General features: G+C 33.0%; 1 pseudogene; it reads right to left on the bottom strand.

Annotated features, from left to right (window-relative positions):
• Positions 1-10,511: 10,511 nt before the first annotated feature.
• On the bottom strand, positions 10,512-14,255 carry LOC120217420 (annotated as a pseudogene).
• Between the last annotated feature and the right edge of the window lie 924 nt (positions 14,256-15,179).

Genomic DNA, 15,179 nt, shown 5'->3' with positions numbered 1-15,179 from the left:
TCCTAAAATTTTATAAATTTACCCTTAGCATAAAATCTTATGTCCATAATCTACAAAAACCCACCTTTGAAAAGCAAAGGTGAATACTTTATAAACAATAAACAACACTGAAAGTATTTTTAAGAAAAAGGCAATGTAATCAAGGAAGATCATTTCAAGCCACAAGCAGCTCAAAGTCGACAACAAATGAAACCCAACCAGAAAGCAACACCAAAGATCACAAATAAGGCGAAAAAAAGAAGCAAAGTAACACCAACCATCTCCTTGATCTGTTGCAGCATTTGCGCGTCGGGGCTTAAACCCCAAAATGCAGAGTGTGAACAACACCAAAACGAAACCTTTTCTCCGATTCTTCATCATCTCTCTCCAAACTGGTTACTTCCCACAAACCAGAACTGATTTTGGGTTTATACTATTTCTTTTTTCTCTCTTAATTCTACAAAATTTATACCTTTTAGCCACTCAACCAAGTAAAAGCTGGCAGACACGACTTACCAAAAGAATCCAAAACCACGGAATGCTATTATTTTTACATTGCCATTAATTTTTTTTTTGGGTCTATCTTTTTGTTGTTGACAAAGTATTTATAAGTTCATAATTTTCGCGGTGTTTCAGTTTTGTTCGTCAATTTTGGTATATTTATTAAAAAGTAAAAGAAATCTGGGTATAGATTCTTAAATGATTACAATTGGGGATGAGTAGAATGATTATGACATTTTGGATTGTGTGACTGGTCATGTCAGAAGCCAAAATTGGTTTATTTGCACCCTACCTCCCTTTCATTTCCTTTTTCTTTCGGTTGTATTATTTATTTTAGATTTAATTGTATTATTTATTTTCGATTTAATTGTATTATTTATTTTAGATTTAATTGCATTATATATCCCCAAACTATGACCTTTATTCTAAATTAGTCTCTAAATATGTTAACATTTCAATTTCATCCCTAATCCATGACTCATTCTAAATTGATCCAAAAAATTTTGAAAGTTCCAAATTCATCCCCAAACTTTTCCCCACATTTTAAATTGGTCCTCCAAACTTTTGAACATTCCAAACTATGATCAAACTTTTCCATTGAAGTTTTTATTTTTTTATCGTTATGGTTTCGATCAACGAAGGTTATTGTCTGTATAGTAGCTCAAAGGGATGCTTAGCGAGGAAACAAGTTGAGTAAACCCTACACTGTTATTATCACTTACTCTTGCAAACATAACCATCCTTACCCTGATTCTAGAAAAAATAACTTTGCCACTAAACAAGCAACGATATGTCTAGGTCACAACCAGATGTAAATATAGAACTAGAGTCAGAATCATGGATGGAAGATAGATTCTTTGGTTTGACGAATAATTCGATTCATAAGATGAGTGATGAATTCGTTTAGTTTAGGATTCTAAGATAGATCTTTCTATGTCACAACCAGATATGGATATAGAACTACAGATGTAAAGCAAGATCTGTCTATGTCATCCCTCTCTATAAACAGTGAACATTAACGGAGTTAGGATTCCAAATCAACGGAAAAAAGTATAATTAACCATAAAAATAAAAGGAAAAATCAAAATAAACTAAAATTATAAACTCTAATTTAGAATTTACTCGTATATATTTTTAATTAAAAAATAAAGGCATGGCTTCGTCCCTGATAGTGAGGCAGATGACACAATGGTGATTTTGCCAACGAGGGTAGAGGATGAGTCGTTGTTGAAATATGCTGACATGTGTAAAATTATCAATATTTAAATATTAAAGATTTATAGAATTATTTCAAGTTAATATTAAATTAATAGAATTTACAGATTTTGAACACTAAAATTATTATTATATTAAATCACATCATCATTTTCATTAAAATTTACGGGAAGTGATTAAAATAAAAATAAAATATACTTAAAAAATAGTATGTTCATAAAAAAACACGAGAATAAATAAGATATCAAAAAAGTAATTTATTTAAACTAATTATTGGATGAACCCAAATTTATGGGCCTTCACCTGTCGTTTAATCATGTGTTAAGGTCCAAGAATATAAATTTATATATATATGTATTTGATTATATATTGTGTTATCGACTACTTCATTGAACTTATTGAAGTTTATTCTATTGGTTTTATAGAATTTAGATATTCATAGATTCGATTCAGGTCACATTGATCGGTCTCGAGTCTGTGTCTCTTATTTGGTTAGCAATGTGTTTAGACCCTATTTTGATGTAATAGTTGTATACAAGCGATGAGCATAATGTGTATGTAGACATACAAACATGGATTTGAGTATTGTTTTGTAATTTTCGGGGAAAAAAGGGTTTTTAAAATATAATATTTTTTAATTACCACAAGGTGACATGTGTCGCCTTACGAAATTTTTTAATGTCGTTATGGTCGGAAAACTTAAAATGATAATGTTTATAACGTTAGACACGTATATTGACCGAAAATAGTTTAGACACTTAACTAGAAAAAATGGTATAATTTGAACACTTAATTTTATATTAAGGCTAGTTTTATTTCCATATTTTTTAGTTGAGCCCAACTACACCATTTAGCCCAATATATAAATTATTATTCTCATTCGATAAAGTAGAGATATAATATACATGTATTATTATATTTATTCTTAATATAATAAATAGTTATATTATTTTTTGAATCAGAACAGATTAACTATTTTTTGTCCAAATCTCGAATATTACTCTACCTAAATTTATCTTTAAAAAAATATAATTTTATAAAATCTGACCGATTCAAAACTTGGTTAATCCGGGTGTCCATCCTTAAGTTGTTACGGGAAGAAATAGACATTAATTAATTAACTAAAATAAAAATAACATTATATTTTAGAAGAACGTTATGCAATTAGCTTCTTCTCGAGTCTCAAAGCGAGGAGCTCCACGCGCTTCAAAATGAATTGAATTATTTTTAAATGTCTACATTCTTCTGTATATTGCGTCTTACTTTGATGCCTTTGCAAGTTATTGCAAAACATTCAAAACCATATACTATCCATAAAGATTGCGATAAGAAATCTCACGAATCTCTAACCAGATATGCTTACTGAATACTAATGCTACGTTGTACAACAATTAGAAAAAGACACCTTTAAATCCACTCAATCGTATACATACACAGCATGTAGACGATCAACTATACAAAGAACTACTTCTAAAGCAAGGCATTTAATTAATTAAGATATAATATCAAAATTAACCCTAACGTTTATAAAATTATTAAATTGGTCCCTATTTCTAAAGCATTTTAGTTTTCAACGTTTTAATTTTTGATCAAAATGGTTCATATTGGATGAAAACCGTTAGTTGACTAGCGGATAATGCGTATCGATAACGTGGCATTTTTTTTTAATAGTCTGGGTGATTACAATGTAATATATATTCAGAATCTTTATTAACCTATTGTGATGTGATATGTGTCACATCATCAATTTAAGACATGTTCATCGACATGATTGATTGTTTTCATTTAACATGAGTTATTTTAACTAAAAATCGAAATGTTGAAAGTGCCAAGGAAAATAGGGACTAAAATGATTATATTTGTAAAAGTTGGAGGCTAATTTTAGTAATTTGCCATTAATTAAGGGTCAACTCTATTGCTTGCTATTCTTTGTTTCTCCATGCAGATACAGAAAGAGCAAACTTTGCATGCTTCTTCTTATGTGAATGCAAGAAAGAGTAACAGCTCCCATGCAAATGCAGATCCCTTATCAGCTTCTGAATCTGACCATGTTCACTTTGCTTCCTTCATATTCCAGTTAGCCTTTCTAGGACTTCGAGACCGAGTGTATAAATACATTAGCTCTTACCCCTCACAGCCTCAAACCATCGAGTTTTTTTTTTTTTTTTCTTTCTTTCTTTTTTCTCTAACGAGTCTTTTCTCTTAGCCATGGTTGAGTTTGAGTTCCAGCAATACAAGAGTGGAGCAGCCAAGGGCTCCGCAAAAAGAAAGGGGCACGGTTTCTCCACCAAGTGTGCTTCCATGGTTAAGAAGCAACGTGCTCGGCTCTACATCTTGCGCCGCTGTGCCACTATGCTTCTTTGCTCCTACATTCAGGGTGATGACTAGAGAACAATACCAACGCTCTTTTCACCGATCATGCTAATCCCTGTTTGGTTCTATAGGGCTTACGGTGTGGAATACCAACACAATTCTGCCCAGTTTCCTTTTGAGTTTTTGACCTGATTGGGGTAATCCCATTGGGTTTTAAGGGAAACAGGAGAAGTTTATGGCCACACCCTTGCTTTTTCACCAAGTTGGGATTAAGCATGATCTGGATGGAGTTGGTATTATTAATTATATCCTAAATTGTTTGCCTGCTGCTGTTAAGGTTAAATAACTTTGTATTAAGGAATGCTACCTCTTGAGAATGATCAGTTATAAGTACAGGTAAGTTGTGTAAGTAGAGTATTATTGTTGGCTGATGAGTGCAGTTAGATCGTTAAGAATCTGTTGCTTTGTACTGCACCGTCGGTTGAGGCTGTTGAGAGTTGGTTGGAGACGATTAAGGTGTTTGTTAGCTGTTAGTCTCTAAACCAATAATCATCAGTCATTTGTATACAAGTCACTCGGTCTCTATTGAGATATTACGAGTCTATGATTAATAAAATTTCGGAGAGTACTGCCTCTCTTTCTCTGCCCATCATCAATTCTCATTCTTCACAAACATGTGAAAATTATAACATGATATTAATCACCGATAGTTCTAGTGCTGCATTTTCTTCCGCTGTTATCATTGTTTTTGGATCGTTGGTGTGTTCAGGAATCGAATCATAGGATATTTTAACATTGATATCAAGGATTTCAATTGCGGTCGTGTTTTCGGTTATGTTTATCGCGATTGTGGACATAGTGAACACTATTGTGATGATTGTAGGTATCGCGGTCATGCAATAACGGTTTCGGCTTGTGATAGCGGACAGCTATTTAAATCATATTAGAAGAATCATGAGTACAAACCATACCCACTTCTGATATTGATGAGTTATACTTGTTAGCACTCTTTGATCATGATGAGGATGAAATCTTTCCTCCATTCAACCACAAGAATGCTCAAGAGTTGCAGTTTCAGGAGGCTTTCATGTCATCTACTGTCTATTCACAACCATTTCCAACCCATTCACCACCGATGTTTCACCCTCAATGTCAATCCAAGCCATGCTCTTTGTCTAGAGTTTATAAAACTGGTTTAATATCTTGACTTTCGATAAGATTGAGGTTGTGGACTATTTTTTAGAGAGACTAACTTGTAATGTTTGCATGACAAATTAATCCATTTCAATTTAAACGATGAGTCATGGACCCAGGTTTCATTAATACAAAACTATGCTAATTTTCCTTAATTAAAATTAAGGAGCAAAAGTGGGGTGAACCTCACGGTTTTGAGCTATCTTGAAGCTTGCTTTCACTTTCCCTTGCCGCCATTGATGATCTCTAAGGTAGCTTATGGCCAAAAATTGAGAGAAGATCCATCAAGGACTGCAAATTAACCACAAATTATCTCAAATAGAAGCGATTAGAACAAGTTCTTTGTGCTCTAAGTCCTTCAATTGGTAGAATAACACTGATTACAAGTTCTTTGTCAAACCGAAACCACGACGAAGGATAATGCAATTGGATCCAAGTCAATGATGGATAATGCACCATATCGTTGAAACATGCATATAAAGAATAGATCAACAGGTTTCGTGGTGTACTTGGTTATCATATTAGTCTAATACACTGAAGGTCTCCGGTTTGAGTCTGGGCAAAGTCAATAATTTAAGGTTTTCAGCTTTCTGCTTTAAAAAAATAAAAAGGAGGGAAAAAAAAAGCTTTCAACCGTTGCCGGGGATCAAACCAGGTCACCCACTTGACAGGCGGAAATACTTACCACTATACTACAAATGACTTAGTTGAGAGCATTTTTGCTTTGTTTTAAACAAACTATATAACAGAGTAATTGGACCTGTTTAATGCCTTGTGAAGGAGAGCACTCTACTTCTATTCTTTCTTATGTCTATATAGATTTTAGCAATTTATTTATTTATGTGATGTTCCAATATTTATCTATCTTGTCACAGTCCAAACATTTTAAAAGGTCTGCAACTGATATACAATCATACTTTATTTGAATTTAAATTTTAAATTGACTACTTATTGGGTTTCTTAAGAAAACTGTCTTTCAATGCTCCCCTCAAGCCCCGTTCATTATAAGGTGATCTGAATTTATCTTTTGATGTTGTTGACAAGGATTGCTCAATTTTGCTTTTATTTTTGGATGTTTGTAGAAAAATTTTAGTAAAATTGACATTAAAGTTTGAAAAAATTGACTGCTATGAGATGAAAAGTCTTATGTTGATTAAAATGGGTTTTACCATTGATGTCAATATGGAAAACAGGTTTCCTAAGACTTCATTTATTTCTTCCATGAGATTCCCGAAAAAAAACCCTAAACAATAAGCTTGGAGATGCTAGTTTTAGTGAAATATTCCTGTGAAACCAATTCAAAACTTAGTTTTTCGTTCTTTTTTGGTTTAAAAGTGTGAGCATAAAAAACCCACGTGCATATACGAGGGAGTCAAAACAATGGAATTTATTATTTTGACATGGCATGTTAATCTTGGTTATTTAGTTATTGCTGACAAATAAAAGGAAGATACATAACAGAAGTCGAGATACCTTGTTGAACTGCTCTTGCAAAGAGCTATCTGCAACTTCAGAGCCAGAGCCAATAGCTTTTGCATTGCATTGCCAAAATGTGCCAGAGGGATCAGTATAGTATCTGCAAAACACAAGTTGGAAGTAATTGAGAATGAATTTAACTCAAGTTAGACTTGGTGAAAGCAGACCAATACGCTACAATGCAGCCTTGGATCAATAGCTACAACTATACAGGAGAAAAGATATGCAGGTGAACCATTGATTCTTCATCTCCTTCACCAAATAGAAGAACCACCTCACAAAGAGCTTGTGTTGTGGACTCAACTGTCATTGGCTCACCATATGAGAATCTGTGGTTCTGTGTGAATGTAACATATACCATCACAGAAATTACATATGAATTCATATCAAAGTGTAACAACAGTAATAAGCATTGTACCTGAGTCTCAACTCGTGCATGCATGTTCAACAAGTGCTGGACATCCTATATGCTCATCAACTCACTCATAGCACATCCTATATGCTCATCGATTTTCATAGTTTTTTCAACACTGCTGGGTCCCTGAAAGAGGATCAACTACCTTTTAGGCCTGAAAAAAATTGCAATTCCTCAAAATCTAACACGCGACACATTCTATGTGCCAGATTTGTGGTAGCTTTTAACAAGTGTGTAACAAGTGCAGAAGCATTTAGCAAAGTAAACAAGTGGGAAGGGAATGAACCTTAGGGGTATGGAGTAGCATATTGACTAAAAATTTTGAAAAAAAAGAAAAGATATGCAAAAGGTGGTTGAATAGAATACTGGACATGTCTTGGACATTAAATCACATGGGGCCAACGATAAAGTGGGCATACAGATGAAATGAGGAATAAACAACAGAGAACTCCATTGCTCATACTCTGACATTCAATTATAGAGTAATGAAAATCAAACAACATTCACTTGGTTCTTCAAGGAAGTTCACATATTTTCAAAAATAGGCACCCTCTCATCTAACAGTTAAGCAAACAAAACACAGTGAAGCAAGGAACAAAACTTTTCCCCCAAATTGGAAACAAGTAAATAGCAGAAATAAGTTGTTTAAAAAAGATGACGGTTCAGTTAAGTCGGCTCAGTGAGACAAGTTGTTGGATCTTAGTGGATGAAGCCTGTAATCCTTCCACTGCCAAGAGAGGAAGGTCTTCGCTGCTCTGTGAAACCAGTCTCACGCAGTACCCTTCACTCTAAGAGCCACGACACACTCAGTTTTCACTGAGATACCATTGCTTAACTCCTGGCTTGGATCGGGCAGGCCATTGTAAAGCCACATGAAATCCGACTCAAGGAACCAGACCCATGTACCATCATCTTAATGCCCCCTCTCGGGTCACAAACTTCCGTTACAAAGCTCAGCAATTTATTTTATGGGTAGCAACAATTATAAATAACTAATAACTGCTCTTGCTTACCCATGTGGGATTCTTTCTTCCAAGGTGTTTTTTCTAATGTTCATGTCTTCTGGAATAAGCTGAATTTGTTCTATTTTAACCATACATTCTATGCTACTACTTGTAAACTAATTACCAGCAAAGAAAGCTAATGAGAGCTTAATGAGTATGAAAGAGGAAGAGAAGATATGATTGTGAGGGAACTTGACAGGGAAAATAAATGGGGTAGGTGCCCCGAGTGCAAATACTACTTCGTCGAAAGAACAGAAGGCTGCTCACATATGACTTGCAGGTCAGTTGATATTATTATTAGGACTAGTAATACAAGGGTATACCTTTCTGCATGCCCTAGTTATTGTTTTCTTCTTTGAGTTCATTGATGAGAGAAACGTCGTATGATTGTGGTTGCAGCCTTGCAGGTGTAACTTCCAATTTTGCTATGGTTGCGGGAAAGAGTGGACTTCCACTCACGGTGGCTGCCAGAGGATTAGAGGAAGTAAGAGACAAGAATCACAACACAATTATATTATAGGGTAAAATACACAAATAGTCCCCGACTATAGGAAGTTGATTTGTTAAGTTATTCGATTATTAAAAGTTACAAAATATCCTTTTGACAATAGGGCGTTGTTTTGTTGAGTCTCTGACTATTAAAAGTTACATAATGGTCACCTGACTATTCATCTGTTCCAAAATCATCTTTTTCCATTACAAAATTGGCTGCCTTTTGAGCTAGACGTTAATATGTTGACTGAGATATGATAAAATATAATCCTAGAATCATTTAAGTTGTATTTTGGGAACGATTCTATGTTTACATTATGTCATCGAGCTAGTGTCCGAAACATTATGCCGTCGAGTCAGTACTTGAAATCAATGATGGTGTCAGTAGATATCATTAAAATATGATTTATCATATCCTAATCAACTGGTTAACGTTCAACACATACTATTGTCAATTTTTTAACGAAAAAAGACGAGTTTGAAATATATAAATAGTCAAATGACTATTTTGTAACTTTTAATAATCGAATGACTCAACAAATCAACTCTCTATAGTCGGGATCATTTTGTAACTTTTAATAGTTGGATAATCAACAAAGTAACCTGTAATAAGGGACATTTGTATACTTTACCCTATACTATATATTTTTAATATGGTTTTAGTGTATCAAGGGAATGCGATCTAGTTTGTGGAGGTGAAGAATGAATGTATTGAGGTTTTAAATCACTAGTTGTTCAACTTAAGACTGAAAATTGAATAATGATGCTAGCAATTCATTTTGTGGATTTTGGTTGTGTGTGTTTCTTTTTAATAATTTTGAAGTGTTTTTATTTGAAGTTTGGTGGGTCTGATATGTCACAAACAATGGAAGAGTCTGTCAATACAAGAACAGAGTCTAATTATATTAACTGACCCAATATTTAAATTAAGAGACCGACCTAAATTAAATGTCTACACCAAAGAAAAAACCAAGAGGTCAAGTGTGTGCGCATTACCGAAGCTATATAAGAAAAAGCTCTTGAAACAGAGGAGCAATGTCGGTATTTTACTAAAGCGTGTGAAAGTAGTACTCTTTAAAACAATGCTCAATGGAGAATCTTTATAAAAGTAAATTAAATTTAAAGGATTTTATAGCAAACAGTCCCTTCTAATTGTACCCTAAAATTGTCAACCTTTGATTTTAACCATGAATAAAATAATTTCTTTTAAAAAAAAGTATCGATTAAATGAGTCAATATTTAAAAAATTATGAAATTATGTTGTCAAAGTTTAAGGTAATTTCAAGAATTATTTGATTATAATTTTTAAAATAAAGACTCATTTGATCCATGATTTAAATCAGAGATATATTTTATTTTTTTGATACAATTAGAGGAGTTTATTTTATATATGAGCCAAATTTAAATAATAAAGAAATTATTATTTTTAATTAAAAATTATAAAACTAATTTTCATAGATAACTCGGGAAATAATACGGAAAGGGAAAAAAGAATAATTTAATTAAAAATGATAAGATTATTATTGGCTTAATTCACAATTTGACCCTCCAAGTATATATGAAAAGGATATACAATTTCTGTTATCTGGAATTATTGAACATACTTTTCAGAGAATCCGTAGAAATGCCAAGTTCTTCTATAATCGCACAGATGGAAGCACGATATTTATATGAATAGCTTCGACAATCAAAACGAAGAAAATGGACTTCCAGATGCAATAAAGGAATATTTACTAGTATCTAAAAACCCTAAATTGAAAATATAATAAATAACGTGCTAGTAAACAAGACAATCTGCACTTAAATGCTTGGCTAATTTGGATTTGGAGCCAGTTGGAGGAGGCCTAATCGGTTGCGAAAACCGGATTGCCGTCTTTAAACTGTACAATACATGCCCCAGGAAAAAGCCTGTGATGTATTATTCAATCACTAAGGAGTAGCCTTCACGGGTCAAGTTGTTCACTACAGTAACTGGAAGGAACAGCTGAAATCTCCTGCCTTCCTTTCCACTCTTCACCTGGTTTCAAGGTTATAGGCTCCTCCACACAAGCAGCCTCTACACAAAGCATTTTTGTGTACTCGTCGTCTCCGAAATCGGCCATTGCCTTAGCTTTCTTATCCCATGGATTCCACACGACTGCAAAGTATCGGAACCGAACTCTAAGTCACACATCTAACCATGATTTGCATGCTTATCTGATTGTGTTAAATGAATCATTAAGTTGCATAATTTACTTCAAAGCCATAAGCAAACAGTGAACTTGTGTTTTACAACTAAAACAAATGTAGGCTATGTTCTGTAACAAGTATAATATTTAGTTCAGGTTGAGCTACAAATGGAAATGATGGTCAGTTTCAAGCATACATTCGTACGCATACTGAAATGGCAGATACATTAGCATAGCCTATCCATAGGGTTCTAAATTAATCTGGGAGTGTATGGAAAAGTATAAACTCACCAGCATCTGGAAGTCCATCCTTCCGCAATTCGAATGTTCGGTTCCTATCATGGTCAAGGATGGCAATTTTTGTTGGTGTACTGAGATATACTTTATCCACCTTTCTCATCAACAAGACAGTGAACACAACTAAAACTATTAGAATCAAAAAGAAAGCGAAGATATAAGCCTGCTTCTAAAAAATTTGACACTAACTTCTGATTCAAATGTTATTGCATCCTCTTGTTCTGTGAACCGCTCTCTGTTCATCAAGTTATCCAAATAATCCAATGTCTCTAGTCCTTCTACTCGTACTTCACTAAATAAAAGTAAAATGAAAAGAATAATAAAACACATAATGAGTATGTTCTAGCTCTATAATATGCATAACAATAGCAACATTTAGAAAAGAGTTTCTATTTTTCCACTAAAAAAAGGTTTTTCTTTTTTCATTCCATCTCTAATATGAATGTCTTATTAAAAGGTGAAACAAAGAGAATTTGTTACCTGATATCGGTGACGAAAAGATAGGTCTGATAGGCAAATCTAAATGTAAATGGTTTTCCATCAGTGTTTGTGTTTCTGATGCGAGATGTCAACATTAAATCACCTGTAGGTCCCAAAGCTACCTGTAACCGACACTCATACCTGCACATAATTGCATGTTCCTTAATCCAAATGATAAAACTAGGCACCCTAAATGTACACAATGCATACACAGATGGGTGACAGCAAATGTTATCAGTTAATCCAAAAATCTATTGGCCAAAAAATTACATAAATCCTCATATAACACAATAATACTGTACATTTAAAATTGATTTCATATATAGTTCCATGTTAGCTCCAAAACAGCACAATCCTAATACAATAAATTTGAGAATTCTTTTTATAGGGAAAAATATAAATTTATAGGAGAAAAAGAAGCACTAGAATCTGGTTCAGACAACGTTTTAACAGTTGTATCATGCTAGTTTCACTACTTTGTTTCAAAGAAGAGCATTGAAATTGAAATGCCAATTTCAATTAGATAGCTGTGATAAATAATCAAATTCTTAATAACTCACCTGTGAGGCCAGATCTTCATATCTTCTTCAGAACTCCTCAGGATTAAGTCGACAAAGGCCTTTTGAGAAATATTTGATGAACATGGTGGGGGATCAGGATCAACACTCCAAATTCGATTCCTTGCAAATCCATGTCGCTCAAGAGAACCAATATTTCCCACCTGTTTACAGAAAACAATTGAATTCGGAAACAAATATATAAAAATTGCAAAGACAAACAGATAAAAGTATTGAATCACATACTTGAGGGAAACAGATTGGTATACCTCCACGAATAGTCCTAGGAGGCCTAAAAGTAGCCTGCAGAAAGCACACATTAAATGGAAGGTCAGTCATAAAACTAAGTAGACCCACAAAAGTATTTCTAAAAAGAAAGTAGACCCATAAAAATGCTAATTTTCTTCTTGAAGTAAACTTAATGTACATTGATTGTTTCATTTAGATATATTTCAGGTGCTTTAGGTAATTTTTGAAGTTTCATTGGTATCAAAAGGTAAGTAAAAGTGACTATCATTTCAATGCTCCCCTCCTGACAGCATATGAGAACTCATTTATTTCAAAAGTGCTTTCTGAGAACTAACTTCATCACCTAAAAGTAGCAATAAGTTCTGATCAAACACCTAAGATAATACTATAACTTCCTACTATTTCCTCACCAGACTGCACGATCAATGAGTCCATTACTAGTATATAAGTATTGCCTAAGTGGGAGAAAATGATAACAGCATCCTGAGACCATCTTTAACGATGAAAAGTAGATCACTGATAGCAGGAGAAGAGATGGCTTAAATTCATTTAAATTCTTAAACCGAACAGCTTCTTACAAGAATAATTCTAATACAGATACCTTACTACTAAGGAAAAGCAGCTCTTCCCCAAGAGCATTCTTCCAAGAAGTGACTTGACCTCCATACAAATATACCTGCTTAAGGGAAAAGAAAGTAGAATGAAACCGAGAAATATTGTTGTTTCCTATGTCTATATTAAGTTTTTCAAGTTAAAAAGAAAAGAGGAGGAGGAGAGAAAGAACCTAACGGCATTACATTAAGCAGCATTCATGGCTTCCTAAGTTCATGAAATCGGACTTCAAGAACTCTAATTCCACTTTTAGGCATGTTTAATATAAGAAAAAAAAAATGAAATCAACAAAACTGAAGGCATTCAGACAACCAATTCATGTTCTAATACCAATTGTTTGTAAAAAAAAAGGTGAAATGTTCCGATCATTTGATGGAAGTAAAATGGATATAATCTATACTACTGTAGAAGCTTGAAAAATGCGCAAGTATTTCATTGACCATCAAGTGTACATTTAACTAAATATAGTAATTTTATAATGAAACATTAACTTCATTATTTTTATGCAGTAAGAGCATTGTAAGCAAATTAACTAGCTTCTGGACATTTAAGCTCTCTCATCAGGGTATAGAACAGAGAAATCTTACTAACAAAACTGCACATGCAGAAGCCGGTATACACTAACAAGGGAAAGAAAAGATGTATAAAGCATCTTATACATACTATTTCCTCCAATTGATTCATATATTTTAGCTTCAATGCTCTTGCTATCCAGACAAGTAAAGTAAGACAGGCTCTATATCTAAGACAACGACAAAATGATGAATTCTGCTTAATCTAAATTCAATGCAAACTTAACAAATCATCATAGGATTTATTAAGCAAAACCATAACACGATTCAATCATCATTCATTACTACAGACAAGTAAGACAATAGCATTATCCAGATAAATCCAAAATAAACAGAAAAAATGGCGTAAAAGTCCTCCAAGAAACGGAAACTTTTAAAATGCAGTTAAAGTTTTCAACACAGAATTTGAGATTCCGAATAAAAATAACAAGAATCATTTCGTTCCAAAATTAAAAAGGAAAGAAAAATGGGATAAAAGAAGGCAAATGAGAGTTGAGATAAAGAGAATGAAAGCGGAAACCTCAGCAGAGCAATGGCGACTCTCCCTTAAGATGACCTTATCGAGGCCATTGACGCCTTTACAGTGCTCGACATGCACCTTGTCGGAAGACATCGACGGAATTCTTCAATCTCTTCCTTGAGATCAATCGTTGTTTTCAAAAGATAAATAAATAAGAGCGATTATTTTGGATAGTTTTCGGAGGAGGCTACTAATTAAAGAAATAGTATCATATGATTATGAAAGAGCTTTTGATATTTCTATACTACTACTAAATACTATACATTTTATTCTATTTCTTTCAATATAAGTATTTTCTTTGGTATAATTTTATTTTAATTCAAAATTCTTATCCTTCTATTCATTTTTACCGTTTAAGGCAACAATCTGTCAATTAGCTTGTATAATTGATTTCGAATTGATCAATATTTGGAAATTGAACTCAACTGAATTTAGAGTACGTTTAGTTCATAAATTATAGTATATAAGGTTGGTTATAAGCATAACATATTTACAAAGTAATATCCATTAGTAGGTTAACATCCAATTTGGACGACTATCAATTTTTTAATGGAATAGGACAAGTTATAAAACATATAAATAGCCGAATGATCATTTTGTAACTATTAATAGTTGAAGGACTCAACAAAGTAGCGCTCTATAGTCGGAGAATTATTTTGTAACTTTTAATAGTCGAGAGACTCAACAAAATAACACTATATAGATGGGGACCATTTATGCACTTTACCCTAAATTTTATCAAATTATCCATATGAGATTTAAAAAAAGTTAAACTTTAATATTAAATTAAAAATATTTACATAAAAATTTATAGAAGTATATTTGTATCATCGTCTAAATTTTACAAATATATATATATATATATTTGACATATTATGAATATAATTAGTACGTTAAACAAAGTTTGAAAAAATAAATTTACGTAAGTAAATATGTTGTATTTCTTTTCAATACATAAGTAAACAATTAGTAAAAAATAATTTTGTAAATTATACAAATACTCCTAGTGCTTTGCATATTTTATGAATTCGTCCCTAAATATCTAATTGACATTTTACTTGAAATATGAATGAACTTGTATATATTTTTGACTCATTCGCAGTTAGTCCATGTACTATTTATTAACTTGAAGATC

The sequence above is a fragment of the Hibiscus syriacus genome, unplaced genomic scaffold (assembly GCF_006381635.1).
Source record: "Hibiscus syriacus cultivar Baekdansim isolate YM2019G1 unplaced genomic scaffold, ASM638163v2 tig00110187_pilon, whole genome shotgun sequence".
Lineage (NCBI taxonomy): Eukaryota > Viridiplantae > Streptophyta > Magnoliopsida > Malvales > Malvaceae > Hibiscus > Hibiscus syriacus.
This window is presented reverse-complemented; position numbering and strand designations above follow the sequence as displayed.